Below are 13,331 nucleotides of genomic sequence, written 5' to 3' on the forward strand. Positions count from 1 at the left end.
AGCTGTTCCACTCCACCTTGACCAGGGCACACAGCTCTGAGCAGCCCTAGCTCCCCCACTGGGAGCCCTGCCCTCAGTTACTCCCATGGGTGCGCAATGGGCCTGAGGGGCGGGGGCTTCCTCTCTCCTTTTGCTTTAACCAGATTCCTTCCTTCCCCATTTCCCCCCCCCCCACCATTCTAATTCATTTCTTTCTCTCCAAGCATCTCTGCTCCCAACCTTCCTTTCCTCTCCTCTTTCTCCCCTCCCTTTCCCTTCCTCCCCAGGGACCTGCTGGGGTCAAGCCGAGCCAGAGAGAGCAGCTGAGATGTCGCTGGTCTTTCCCCTCTCCCCCGCTGCAGGGTCTGTGCCAACACCCGCCCCAGCCCCAGAAAAGACCCAGAACTACTAGGACTGAAGGCCAGGGCAGGGGCACGACCAAGGGGGTCCTCTGACATCTGCAGTCCCACTCTCTCTCTGCATCTGCTTTGGCTCCTCAGCTTTTCCTCCTGGAAAATGGGATGGCAGAGAGGAAGGCGGAGCCATGGGGGAGGGGCAGCAGGGAATCCACTGCTGGCCAATCACAGGCTGGCACCTTGGGTGGCCCCAGGCACCGTAGACATCGTGGCCATAGCCAATGTGTGAGACAAAAGGGCTAAGGAGCCTGTCTGGTGCTCCAGACATCAACATCAGAGGCGAGTGGGTGCTCCTCCTCTCCTGGGGTCTCAGTGCTCCCGTGTGTGAAATGGGCAAGGCCAGCCTACAGGACCCCCTCTTCCTGAATTTGGAAACCAAAGGGCGAATCAGCACCCTGTTCTTGGCTGCTATGTGACCTCGGAATTCACTTCCCTCTGGGCTCCCATTCCTTCTTGTCAAAGGAGGGGGTTCAGACAGGTGATTCATTGCCGAGGCTCTTTCAGTTCTGAAAGAAGGTTCTGGATTGTGGAGAGGAAGTTTAACAGTGTCCCACTTATCAGGGGAAAAAAGAGGAGCCTGTTTCTTCCACTGCAGGCGTGAGCAGCGTCATTTTGAGGAAATCGTCTTAAACATCAAAAAAAAAAAAAAGCTCTCCACACTAAGAAATCCACTACCTCGTTCATCAGGGGCAACCAGCACATGGAACAAAAGGGGAATATGAAGTAAATGGTGGCGCATCCACCCTATTGGAAAAGCCTGAAGACATTAACGGCAGTGTTTATGAAGAGTTGGTTACAAAACAGGAAAAGGCTCCCATGAGCGCCAACGAAGAGAGCAGGATATACGTCTGAACAGAGAGAGTGCCGACAAGTCGCTAAAAAACAACCCAGCCACCAAGCCGAAAAGACTGCGGAAAACGACATCAAAATACTAACACTGTCACAGCCCACCGAGACTGTCTATAACCTTTTTTATTTTTCTCTATTTTTCAGATTTTCCCATTAATCATATTTTAAAACATATATATTGAAAAATCATTTTAAAAAAATGAACACCTCCAATTGAGAAACTTTCCCTTTCCATTCATTTATTCATTCATTCATTACTGGTTCATTCATCCCTGTGTCTGTCCAGCCAAAGCCCAGTGTCCATTGTGGCCAGGTCCGGCTCTCACCTGCAGGAAAGGGAACCAGTGGAGGAGGAAGACGCGCTCCCCCTCCCCAGGAATGCACCCACGGGCATGGACCCTACAGGGGCTCTAGTGAGCAGAAATCAATCCTGCCTTCCTGTGACCTCCCAGGCTAGCCCTCAGCTGTGAGGATCTCAGGGTCTAGCCTTCCGGTCAGAAACCGACCTTCACGGTGGGGCTGCGGAGTGGGGAGAGTCCCCCCACGAGGCCATAGGCTCCGGCTGCACCAGCTTTCCCAGGCTCTCCCACTGCAGCACCTTCTCTGGGCTCAGAGGGGGGTCCTGAGAAGGCACCCCTCCACCTGGTGGGAATACAGGGTGGGAACATGCTGTGAGCTCAAAGAGTCCCCACTGCAGCCTCCTGGGTGGGGGCTGACAGGGTCGGGGGAGGATTAACTCTCTCCACGCCTGGATGGAGCCACAGAACAGCCTTCCCGTGCCGCCCCCCACCCCCCCACCCCCACCAGGATCCCCTCTTTGAATAGAAGGATTTCCTTCACTTGCCGGGGCTGGCAGTCCCATCCCTGGGCCTGCTCCCTACCCCAGGAAAAAAAGGGGGGGCTGCTCTCTGGAATGTAATGAAGACAGATTTCCACGGGCTCTCTGCCCCCACTCCCACTCCAACTAGCCTTGGCCCTTTCCACCCCGCCCCTCCCCGCAAGGCGCAGAGGGATGGAGCGCTCTGTGTGCAGAGACCCCGCTGACCCCGCGGCCCCCACTCTGCGTTGAGCGCCCCCAGGCCCGCGGTCCCCAGAAATTCTCTAGGGTAGCACTCGTTTCGCAGTGCCCAGGCGGGAAAGGAGAAGTTCCCACCCCCTTCTCCCCGCCCCCAGCCCCTAGGGGAGGGGCGAGGGTCGGATCTCCGGGTCAAGGAGCAGCGCCTGCTGTGGACCGCAGGAGACAAACACCCCGTCACACACACACACTCACACACACACACCACCCTCAGGATCACCACCTCTGAAGCCCGCATTGTATGGGAAGGGCGGGGGGGGGGAGTGGCTGATGGGGGGAGGGGGACTCGACGTGCCTGCACTCACCAGCCAATCACCAACCCCAAGAGAGGCTGGAACCCGCGACCCCAGCCCCTGAACCCGAGCCTCGGGTGGCCACCGCGCACTCCACCCCGCCCGACCCACCCGATGTCAACGTCTCTAACCCAAACAAGCCCCACCCCCAAGAAGTCCCCCCTCAGGGTTCCTGGGGTTAGTACCCCCCACCCCGAGAGACCAAGCTCCGACCTCTCCCCACAACCGCACAGGCGCGAGGTTTCATTGTCAGCCTGGCCACTGGGGCGCGCGCGAGGCGGGGGTGCCAGGGCAGGGGACTATCGCAGCCAGTGGGGAGGGGTCTCCGGGGGAAGTGTTCGGAGCCGCTCCTCCTGCCCGGTCCAGATCCGGAAGCCGCCGGGGGAGGAGGAAGGCGGGGGCGGGGAGAGCGCGACCTCGGTGCTCGCGGGCGGCGAGGCGGGGCCCAGGCGGCCGGAGTGAGCGCCCGAGGCGTCGGGGGCGCCGAGTCCCCCGGGAGGCTGCGCTCTAGGGAAGTTTCCCACCGGTGGCCCGGAGCAGGACAGGGCGCGCAGCCGACCCTCCCCGCCTGACCAGCTCCGCGGCGCAGACTGCGAACTTGAGCAAAACTCCTTCCTCCCCGCGTCCCTCCCCTCCGGTCCGAGGCCACCAGCCCCGCCATCTCAGCCCTCAGCCTTCGGCCTGTGCCACGGTCGCCAAGACCTCACCAGAGTGTGGTGGAGAGAAGGGGAGGGGGAAATCCCCAGCACAACCAAACTGCGGCCAAAAAAAAAAGAAATTCCTTCTGAGACCGATTCCCTCAGCGGGTGTGGAAAACCCCAAACAGGCAGGTCTGCAACTCCAGCCAAGACCGCGGCGCGGTAGGAGGGGTGCCGGGGGCGGGCGGAGACCCCGGCCGGCAGCCTCGGGAGCCCTAGCGCCCGGATCGTCCCCCCACCCACCAAGACACAAAGCTTCGCCGCCAACAATACCTGCGGGCTCCTCCTGGGTCTCCCGGGCGCGGGCGCTGCGCGTCTCGCCACCTCCCTTCCCCGCGCGGCCTCTCCTCTGCTCGCGCGCGCTGTCCCCTCGTCTCTTCCAGAACGCGGCGGCCGGATGAGATCTTTGGGAGAAAAAAATGTGAGCGCTCGCACGATTCCTTTCTCTCCGCCCGCCGCTCGCGGCGGCCGGGGGCTCGCTTTTTTCTCCCTCGCGCTCCCGCGCGCGCCGCGCCTCTCGCGCCCCGTGTTTCCTTCTCAGCAGCCCCTGCGAGCGCCCTCAGTAGCCATTATTCACGGGCCACCGGGGGACAGGAGGTAGAGACCGCCCCATGGCCGCATCCACTCGCCAAGCGCGATGCGGGCGCGGGGCGCGCGCGGGGAGGGGCGCGCGATGAGGGGCTTGGCTGCGCGCAGCCCGCGCCCCAGACGCGGGGGAGGGGAGGAGGCTGAGGGGGCAGGAGGGAGGGGGCGGGGGAGGACTAGGAGCTGAAGGGAGCGGGAGGAGGGGGCGCCGGGGAGACGCTCCGGCGGCTCTCACCGCCGGGCTCAGGGTCACTGGTTAGTAAGCTCCGAGGCGCTTAGGGACCCGGGGCGGTCGGGGGCTGGGGGGGTGGTAAGTGTCTTCGTGCGCGCGAGCGCGCGCGCGCGTCAGAGAAGGAAGGGGAGGGAGGGGACGCTTTAATATTTTCCCAGTGACTTACGAGCCCGTGGGTGAGCTCCTGGCTGCGCGCTCGGGTCCGTGTGTTTATCAGTGTGGCTGTGTATTTCTGGTCTGCCCCCCGTGTGAATGTCACGGGGCGTGGGGGCCTGCTGCGAGCTTGTGAATGTGCTTCTGGGTCTCGGGGGGACTAAGCGATGCGGTGCCTGCGTGGGGTTGTTTGTGTGCGATTGTTTATCAAGGGCTTCGGGACTGCGCCTGTGTGGGCCGTGTCTGCGTGAGGTTGTGCGCGTGTGGGATTGTGTCTGCGTGGGCCCGAGTGTGTCTGAGGGGTGTCGTGTCTCCGTGAGGGCTTGTTTGCGTGAAGCTGCGGTTGTAGGGGCGGGGGACCAGCGAGGGGTTGGGGTGCGCCCGCACGCGGTCTTGTGTGGGACTAGCGGGGCAGTGTTCTGTGTGCGGGGCCGAGGCCTGGCTGGAGGAGGGGGTCCGCGTGGCGCCAGGGACCGCACCGCCGCAGAGGCACGAACAGGCCGCTCAGGGGTCCCAGCACAGCGCGGCGAGTGGTGGCGGAGGAGAGAAGGCGGAGACCCGGGGACCCGCATCCCGCCCCCCCCTCCGACCCCCGCTCCAGAGACGCAGTTTAGAGATCCTGGCACTGGCCGGCCCCGCGGTCCTAGAGGCACAGGGTTTGGAGGACTCGACCGGGCCGGGAAGACACCTACGGACTGGGGGCAGCGGGGGCCGAGGCTTGGAGATCCGCGAGCAGCCCAGAAGCGCGCGGCGAGGACTGCCCGCCGAGGCGGGTGGCGGTCCGGAGACGGTGGAGGACCAGGCCGAGACAAAGAAGCGCGGGGCCGGGGCCTCGAGGCGGGACCGTACCTCCGGTTCCCCCGCGGCCGAGGGGCGGGCCCTCCTGGCCCCAGTCCCGGGCCGCCGCCGTAGCGGCCCCAGAGCCCCAGGGACACGGAATTACGCGCCCCGGGCGGGGCCGAGGTGTGGGGCGAGCGGGGCGGGGGAGGGGGAGGGTTGCGCGTAGCCGGCGGGCGCGGCGCCCCGGGGCTGTGATTGAGCGCCTGGCTGCCCGCCCCTCGCCGGGCTGCTCACCGCCCACGCAGCCATTCATTCATTCATCCGTTCTCTCTCCATCCACCCACCTTCTACCCAAACACGTGTCCAGCCTGTCGTCCGTCCACCCGATTATCGCGCCAGGGATCACACTGACGCGTCAGCGCTGGCTCTCTCCACTTTCCCTGCCTGCCAGCCTGTCCGTGCCACTCTCCTTGGCCCCCACCTCGCGTCCCCCCGGGCCCCTGTCTGTCTGGCAGGGGGGAGGAGCGCACCCCACGACCTCTGTCACTCGGTCTTTGCTCTTCAGTGATGGCCAGACCCAGTCCCTACCTACTAACCGTCCCTCCACTAAGGGCTTTGTATATCAGGGCTTCTCCCCTCCCTGCCGGGCCTTCGCAGAGACCTGGTGACTCTCTGGAGGGCAGGGGCCAATACTGTATCACACCACTGCTGGAGCGCCTCCTCAGCCTCTGGGCTGGGCAGGCAGTGGAGGGGAGCAGCGAAGTGGGGGTGGAGGTGACGGGGGTGCATCGAGAAGGGGTTTTATGAAGGACTGCTGTGCCTCCAGGTCCTGGGCAGAGGGCTGTGCGGGTCCTAGTGGTCCAGAGGTCATTAGGACCCCGGTGGCCAGAACAGTCACCCCAAACCTGCCATTTGTAGGTTGTCAACTGAGAACGAAGAAAACAAGTTCCTGGTCTCTAGCCCAGACCTCATCCATCCAAATGGCCAGAGCCCCTCCACACTGTTCCTTCTGCCTGGGAATCAGCATCTAGCAGTCAGGCGTGGGAAGCATTGGCCAGGAACAGCTTCCAGACTGCCCAGTCCCGAGGGTGGCTGCCTGGTGCCAAGAGCAGACCACTCCCAGAGACAGACCCTCTGCTGACTCCAGGCTCACCAGGTGAGGATGCAGCAAACCCTGAGCACCCTGAGCACCCCCTCCTCTCCGGGCTCTAGCCCCACCCACCTCTAATATGCAGATGCTTAGTCTCTGTCTTCAATTATCTGGCCTGGGAACCAGGGTTACTCAGTCCTGAGGCCACTGCGTGCACCATTAAAAAAAAAGTCCCAGTTCCTCCTGGGACCCCTGACTCAACCTCAGCGCTGCCTGACCCTCAGCCTGTCTCTGTCACATCCTGACTCACCCACCTCCTCCAGGCAGCCCCCCAACAGGCCAGCTGGCAGGTGGGGAAAAGGGTGGTGGTGGATGCCCCCTTTCCCTAGGGACATGCACACTCTCACTCCCCTGCCCCCTTCACCACTGTCTCATTCTCACCTCGGGGCCTTTGCACTTGCTGATCCCTGTGCCTGGAATGCTCTTCCCCACCTTCTAATGTACCACATGTAATGTATGTATTTTGTAGGCGCTTTTGTTTGTCTGCTCACTGGCGCCTCCTCCGTCCCTGGGATGGTGCCTGGCACAGATTCAATAAGTATCTGGTGACTGAACGACTGAGCCTGATCCAGACGCTTCCTCTTCTCTGAACCCAGGGCCCCTCTGGAGAACAATGGGAGGGGATGAAGAACAGTGGGGCAAGGACAGGTGGTATGACTCATCCAAGGTCACTGGAGGGCCCTTGGTGTATTCTGGATTCCGAGCACGTGTCCAAGGGGTTGGGAGAAAGGAGATGGCGGAGCTGCCGCTTATCCCAAAGGAGAACGGAGCCCTTTCCCAGGCAGAGGATAGACGCCCCCACCTGGCCAAGGCCCTTCCACCAGTGCTGTCACAGCCGGGCTCTGCCCATCTCTGATTGAAGCCAGGCTCAGAGCCATCAGAGGGCTTGTCAAGAACACACAGCAGGACAACTGATCCCCACCTGACTGTAAATTTCCAGACCCTGGCTCAGTGCCAGGCCCATAGCAGGCATTCAGGATGCTCTTAGCAAAGCAATGAATGAAGCAACAGTACCAAGATTCAGACTGAGGTGTGCACAGCCCTGGACCCCTTGCTTGTTCCATCAGCCCCTACCAGCGGGATTTGCAGGATGGTGGGCCGGGCCCACCACATGGCAGGTCTTCTGTTCGTTCATGCTGAGGGGAGGCTGCCGGGCTGGTTGGCTCCCTGCTCCAGCCAGGGGTCTGAGTCCATGCCCCACCATGTAAGTCCTGCTCCAGGTTTGGCAGGGAGAGGGAGAGTCCCATGGGCCAGGGTGAACATTCACAGTCTCGATGGGGGGAAGCTGTTTCCTGGGGGGAGATGTGGTCACAGCCTGAGAGCCTGGGCCAGGATGGTGCCCATTCACTTGCCCAGCACTGTCTGAAGAGCCACCTTCCTGCAGACCCTGTGTCCAGGTGCTGTTCAGAGTGAAATAATAAATAGGGGCTGAGGAGTGGGGTGCCCAGGCAGACCATGCAGTCGGGGGCCTGGCAGATGCTGGGCTCACTGACAGGCCACTAGGGAAGGGGTTAGCCAGGGCCCACCCTCCTGGTGGGCACAAGAGGCAGAGAAGAGGGACACAGACTCCAGCCATCAGGCCCGGCAGGTGCTACCAAGAGCCAGACGTGTCATTCAAGCTCAGCCCTGGTGCGGTGACCCCCAGGCCTACTGGGCTTGGAGGGCTGTGGCTCGCGGAGGGAAGGACACAGCACCGGACACCTGGTCTGCAGGTGCGCAGGCCTCGGGTCAGAGGTGCACCAGCAATTTCAAGTTTCCATCTTGTCCTCAGCTCAGCCACCCTTCCCATTTCACAGTCGGGTCTCTGAAGGCCAGATGGCTGAGTGGCCCCTGGCACCCATCCACTTGGGCAGTATTTACAGAGCACCTCCTATGTTCCAGGGACCGTTCTACGTGTGAGGAGTCAGAGCAAGGAGCAAGATGGAGGTCCCCTTCTTCCTTGTCGGGACACAGTGTCATCCATGACACTTAGGTGAGGTGTGCTGCGACAAATAAATAAAGGAGAGCTTCCCAGGTCACGCAGTGGTAAAGAACCTGCCTGCCAGTGCAGAAGACAAGAGATTCAGGTTTGATCCCTGGGTCGGGAAGATCCCCTGGAGGAGGGCATGACAACCCACTCCAGTATTCCTGCCTGGAGAATCCCATGGACAGAGGAGGACAGAGGAGTCTGGTGGGCTACAGTCCATGGGGTCACAGAGTCAGACACAACTGAGCGACTAAGCATGAGCATGGGCTGGAAATATGGGGGTGGGGGAGCTGTTTTCCAGTCGATGCCCAGGAACTGGCACTTGAAACAGGTGAGAACAGACCTGAAAGACGAAGGCAGGAGGCAGGCAGCTACCTGGGGGCAGAGCTGCCCAGACAGAGGGGATAGCACAGGTGGAGGCCCAGAGGCTGAGGCAGGGCGAGAACCCTCATGGAGCCGCCAAGGTTGGAGTGCAGGAGCCAAGGGGCACGTGGGAGGAGACGGGGACACAGAAGTGACAGGAGCCACCCACAGGCGCTTGTGCATATCTGTGAGGCCCCCAGGTCTCATGAGGCGACAGATGAAATATCTCTGGAGCAGGCCTCACAGGGTGGGGGCTCAGAGAGCCGACAGCACATCCAGTTCTGGGTTTATTTTGGAGGACGGGCTGGTAGCATTAGCTGTTGTGGGCAGCCAGGTGGGCACGTGGAGTGGGCTCTCCCATGGGCGGACCATTCTCCTACCCCTGTGACTGTCAGTGACCCTCCTGCCCATCTGTCAGCTTAGCCAGCTTCACTTTTAGTGGGTGTGCTGGAAGCCTGCCTGATCTGCCAAGTGGCGTCCACACTGAGCCTCAGTTTCCCCCTTTCATGCATCTGTGGGCAGGCCCACAGCCCTAGGGGCTGGCTGGGGTGGGGTCTGCTCACCTTGTTTGCTGAATGTGAGGCCAAAAGCCAGTTTTTTCTCCCCTGCCTTTGATCTATAAGGGCTTCCCTCATAGCTCAGCTGGTAAAGAATCCGCCTGCAATGCAGGATGACCCTGGTTTCATTCCTGGGTCAGGAAGATCCACTGGAAAAGGGATAGGCTACCCACTTCAGTATTCTTGGGCTTCCCTTGTGGCTCAAGCTGATAAAAAATCCACCCGCAATGTGGGAGACCTGGGTTCGATCCTGGGTTGGGAAGATCCCCCGGATAAGGGAAAGGCTACCCACTCCAGTATTCTGGCCTGGAGAATTCCAGGACTATATAGCCCATGGGGTCACAAGAGTCAGACATGACTGAGTGACTTTAACTTTCACTTCATTCTGTACAACCTTTGATCTCTGCTGGCTGGGCTTCCGCTGCCATCTCTCTGTTTGTCCATCCTTCCTTCCTAGACTAGAGCCCACCAGATGAGGTTGTATAGCTTCCAACTCAGACAGGGCAGACCCACCTGCTTTGGACACTGTTCCTTGGGCATGGGACCCAACCAGGAGGCCTCTGACCTCTCTCTCACACACATACCCCTACTGGTAGACCCCTAGCCTCCCTCTGCTGGGGGTTCCCGGCCAGCACACCTGAAGCACCCCTCCACCACCATCCTCTCTCAGCGTCCAGAGCGCCTGAGATGCTGGACCATCTCGCTGAGCTTGGAGACCGCATGGCCCTGCCTTCTGAGGACAGAGGCTGGTGGTTGAGGACAGGGCTCAGTGGGAGAATGAAAAGGAAAGAGGGAAGACAGACAGACATTTGGGAAGCATGGATGAAGTCCAGAGGGTGGGGAAAGGAGTGAGGGTGAGAGACAGGAGCAGAGTGGAGGACAGTGGGGACGGGGAGAAGGGAGGCTGGAGGAGAGGGCAGGCAGGGGTCTCCAGGCCCCTCTCCCACTCTGCATTCTCTGTAGACGGCACTCTTGGCTCCTGACTATGACCATGGTCACCTGCCCCCAGTGCTTCTGGCCTGCCTGGTGTCCCGACTTGGTCCTGGGAGCAGCTCCTTGAAGCCTCATGCCTGCCTGGTGCCCAGCGGGGCTCAGCAAGAGGCAGGGGCAGCGGTGTGGCTGGGGCCTCACCGGTCCTCTGCACCAGTGCAGACTGACCCCTGACCCCCGTTACAGTGCCAGCACCCCCACCCAACCCCAGCCACAGACTGACCATGGATGGACTTCTGACTCCAGCCACAGTCTCAAGCCACAGACTGACCTCTGACCCCACCCCAGCCTGAACCCTGATGCTAGCAGAGGCAAACCATAGTGACCATCCCATGGACACGTTCCTCCAGGGACTATATGGGATGAAGGGCAAAGGCCCACTTTAGGGCCACTCACCCCCCAGATAAGAAGCACCATCAACTCAAGTGACCCCTCACTAAGGCCTCAGACCTGCCCGGGCCAGTGAATGCAGGCTGGACACACACACATAACCAGGCCTGGGGCACAGCCCCAACACAGTCCAGCGGACATGCAAAGACACACACGGGTACCAACACAGATGTGTGTACACAGACTGTCCCTGCCCCCCGCCCCTCTCGCTGGGACACACAGCCCTCCTGCCTAGGCCCGGGGGTTCCCCAGACAGCCCCCACTTTCTCACGGGCCCTCCCTGGGCCCCAGTGGCTTCCTCTGCCTGCTGGGGTGGGAGCCCAGTAAGAGGCCAAGCGTCGCAACCTCCCTTAGACCCCCCACTTCAAGGAGAGAAACTGCTCACATCACACAGTAGATCCTGGCCATCAAGACCTCCATACACACACACTCCCCTAATCAGACACATACATGCACTGTATGCAGGCCAGGAGAGCAGGTACACACGTGCAAGGGGCACACAGCAAGGATACGCAGAGCCTCCTCTCTGTGCTGGCAACACGTGCACACACTCCCACACCCGCCTGACTCACCCGTCCCCTCCCCCACGCGCACAGGTGTCTCTACCTCTGGTGGCTCACGTGACCCCTCCAGCCCCTTCCTAGCTCAGCTCAGGGCTTCTGGGGCCTTTGCTCTCCCTCTCGAGCCCTCCTGTCCGTGTCCACCTAGACCAGGCCGGCGCTGGCATGTCCTTACTAGGAGCTGAGGTCGCACCCTCCCACATACCCTGAACCAGGAACAGCACCGCCCCTGCTGGCCCCCGGGAGCAAGTCCGGCTCTGCAGCGTGCTGGCTGTGTGTCCCTGGGCAGCCCCACACCCTCTCTGAGCCTGGTTTCCACAGCTGAGAAAGAGGGGTGATGCTCCTGCTCGCAGGTGGCAGTGGTGAGATGGGGGCGGGGGGACATGGGCTGGACAGCAGGCTGCTAATACCTCTCTCCCTAAACTGAGCACAAAGCTCATAGTCTGCGGCCCAGACAACCGCCCCAACTCTGCAGCAGCTGCAGCAGACGCAAGGACCAGCCCCTCCCACAGACTGACGGAGCCCAGAGAGTCGAAGCAGCCACACTGGAGGCTGAGTGCTGCTCAGCCTCCAACATGCTCCCAAGCACCCCCAGGACATGTGGCAAGAGACCACTGGCTGCTTCCCCTTGTGTTTCTCAGCCTGTTTTTTCACCTCTCAAAAGGGAGAGCAGCAGGGCCTGGCTGTGCCAGCTAACAGAAATGAGTGTGTGGAAGTCGCCGGGGGATCTGCCTGCTTGATCTCTGGGGATGGTTACCCCTTCTGGTCAAGGGAGAGAGCTGGGTTTTCAGTCTCTGAGATGAAGATCAAAGTCCACTTTCACAGCAACAGTCAAATGCTGCATTTGCACACCCTACTCAGCTACCTGCTGGGGCAGAGGCCCCTCAGCCCCGCTTCACCCCAGAACCTCATGGCCCCTGGCATTCCACTGGGGGCAGAGAGGGACTGGGGGCCCCTGTGCCACAGACCCAGAAACGGGGGCTCAGAGAGGGAGCTGAGGGGGAGGAGAAGCAACAGGAGGACAGCGTCCCCTCCATATAAGGAAGAGTCTGTTCACAGGCAGAGCTGCCCAGGAACGAACGGGCCGCCTCTGGAGGTGGGGAGCCGCCTGTGGGCTGACGGCGTGCAAGCAGAAGGGGGTCTCCGGGTGGGGACACCACGCAGGCCAGGGGAGGGCCTTGGGCATCTCCAGTCCTGTGACTCGACCAAGGCCACGTGAGCAGGCATGGAATTCCAGAGGCCCAGAGCAGCCATGTGAAAGCCCGCAGAACTACAGACGGCGCCCAATGGGCCGGAGAAAGGCACCCAGCAGCCCTCCATCAATTCCGTAACCCCATCACAGAGCACTTAGTTTTCAGAGGGAAATTCCTAGTTTTAATTTAGAAGTTGTGAGGTATATGCAAGTAAAAAGGAAAAAAATCCAGGGTTCCCCTCGCCCTGGGACGATTATCACTAGGTCAGTTTTGCTTAGAAGTCCTGACAGGTTCTAAAGTTTTAAAACTTGAGGTAGAATCCACATACTGTAAAATTCACCCTGTCAAAACAGTTTTTGGTGTCTGCACACAGTCCTGCAACCATCACCACCATTTCCAGAACATTTTCATCAGAAGGAAAGCAGCCCCCCCACCGCAGCAGTCTCCTCCTTCTCCCCAGCACCACAGCTCCCGACAGCCACTTATTTGCTCTCTGTTTCTAGGGGCCAGGGAGTCCCCTCCTCCAGCCTCCCAGTGCCCACTCCGCCCCCTCCAGCCCTCCATCAGCGAAGGGATCCACTGAGACTCAAGTTGATCCCGTCCCACCCCCGCTCAGAACCATCAGTGGCTCCCAGTCCTGTGCAATCCGGCTTCCTCTGCCTCAGCCACACTGGCCTCTGTTAACCAGGTCCCACCTAGAACCTGTGTCTCCTGGTCTCTGCTTTCCCCACCTCTCCCCGTAGCTCTGCCTGCCTCCTCTCCTTGACCAGGACACATCGCTTGACATTCCTTCTGTCCCACCTTCTCCACTAAAATGGCAGCTTGCACCTAGCATGGAGTCAGAGGTCAGTGAATATTTGGGCTGTCTCCAGTAAAACAGGCACATGCTAAGCCCACACGCCCACAGGGCACCTGGATGAACTGGCAGTGTCTCTGCTGGTGGGCACGCCCAGTACAGACCATGCAGTGCCCCTCCTAACCCTGACAGGGGTTCTCCTGACACCTTGGATCTGGTCGCCTGGGCCACAGGGCCTCCAGACATGCAGCCCGGTCCCTTCCCAGGCCCCCAGAGCCCCCACCACGTTGGTGGCTGCTGTGCCCT

The 13,331-nt window shown here is 60.8% G+C and overlaps 1 protein-coding gene and 1 long non-coding RNA gene across 5 annotated transcripts in view; one reads left to right on the forward strand and one right to left on the reverse strand.

Annotated features, from left to right (window-relative positions):
- The window catches only part of RAI1 (retinoic acid induced 1), a 103,221-nt gene that overhangs the window by 64,731 nt on the left and 25,159 nt on the right, over positions 1 to 13,331 (reverse strand). For 2 of the 3 annotated variants that reach the window (XM_027516986.1, XM_027516991.1), the window contains exon 2: positions 3,584 to 3,714. The gene's annotated coding sequence lies outside the window, so the exon portion shown is untranslated. Of the gene's footprint in view, positions 1 to 3,583; positions 4,024 to 13,331 lie in introns of those variants that run through there. The other variant, XM_027516987.1, reaches the window with a different exon arrangement.
- Positions 2,826 to 6,764, forward strand: LOC113877151. 2 transcript variants are annotated; one of them, XR_003506702.1, is made up of 2 exons: positions 2,826 to 3,442; positions 5,979 to 6,764. It is a non-coding gene; the product is annotated as an uncharacterized LOC113877151 (long non-coding RNA). The 2 variants fall into 2 exon arrangements; XR_003506703.1 differs by lacking the exon at positions 2,826 to 3,442 and adding an exon at positions 3,650 to 3,731.

Source organism: Bos indicus x Bos taurus, chromosome 19 (assembly GCF_003369695.1).
Source record: "Bos indicus x Bos taurus breed Angus x Brahman F1 hybrid chromosome 19, Bos_hybrid_MaternalHap_v2.0, whole genome shotgun sequence".
NCBI classification, from domain to species: Eukaryota; Metazoa; Chordata; class Mammalia; order Artiodactyla; family Bovidae; genus Bos; species Bos indicus x Bos taurus.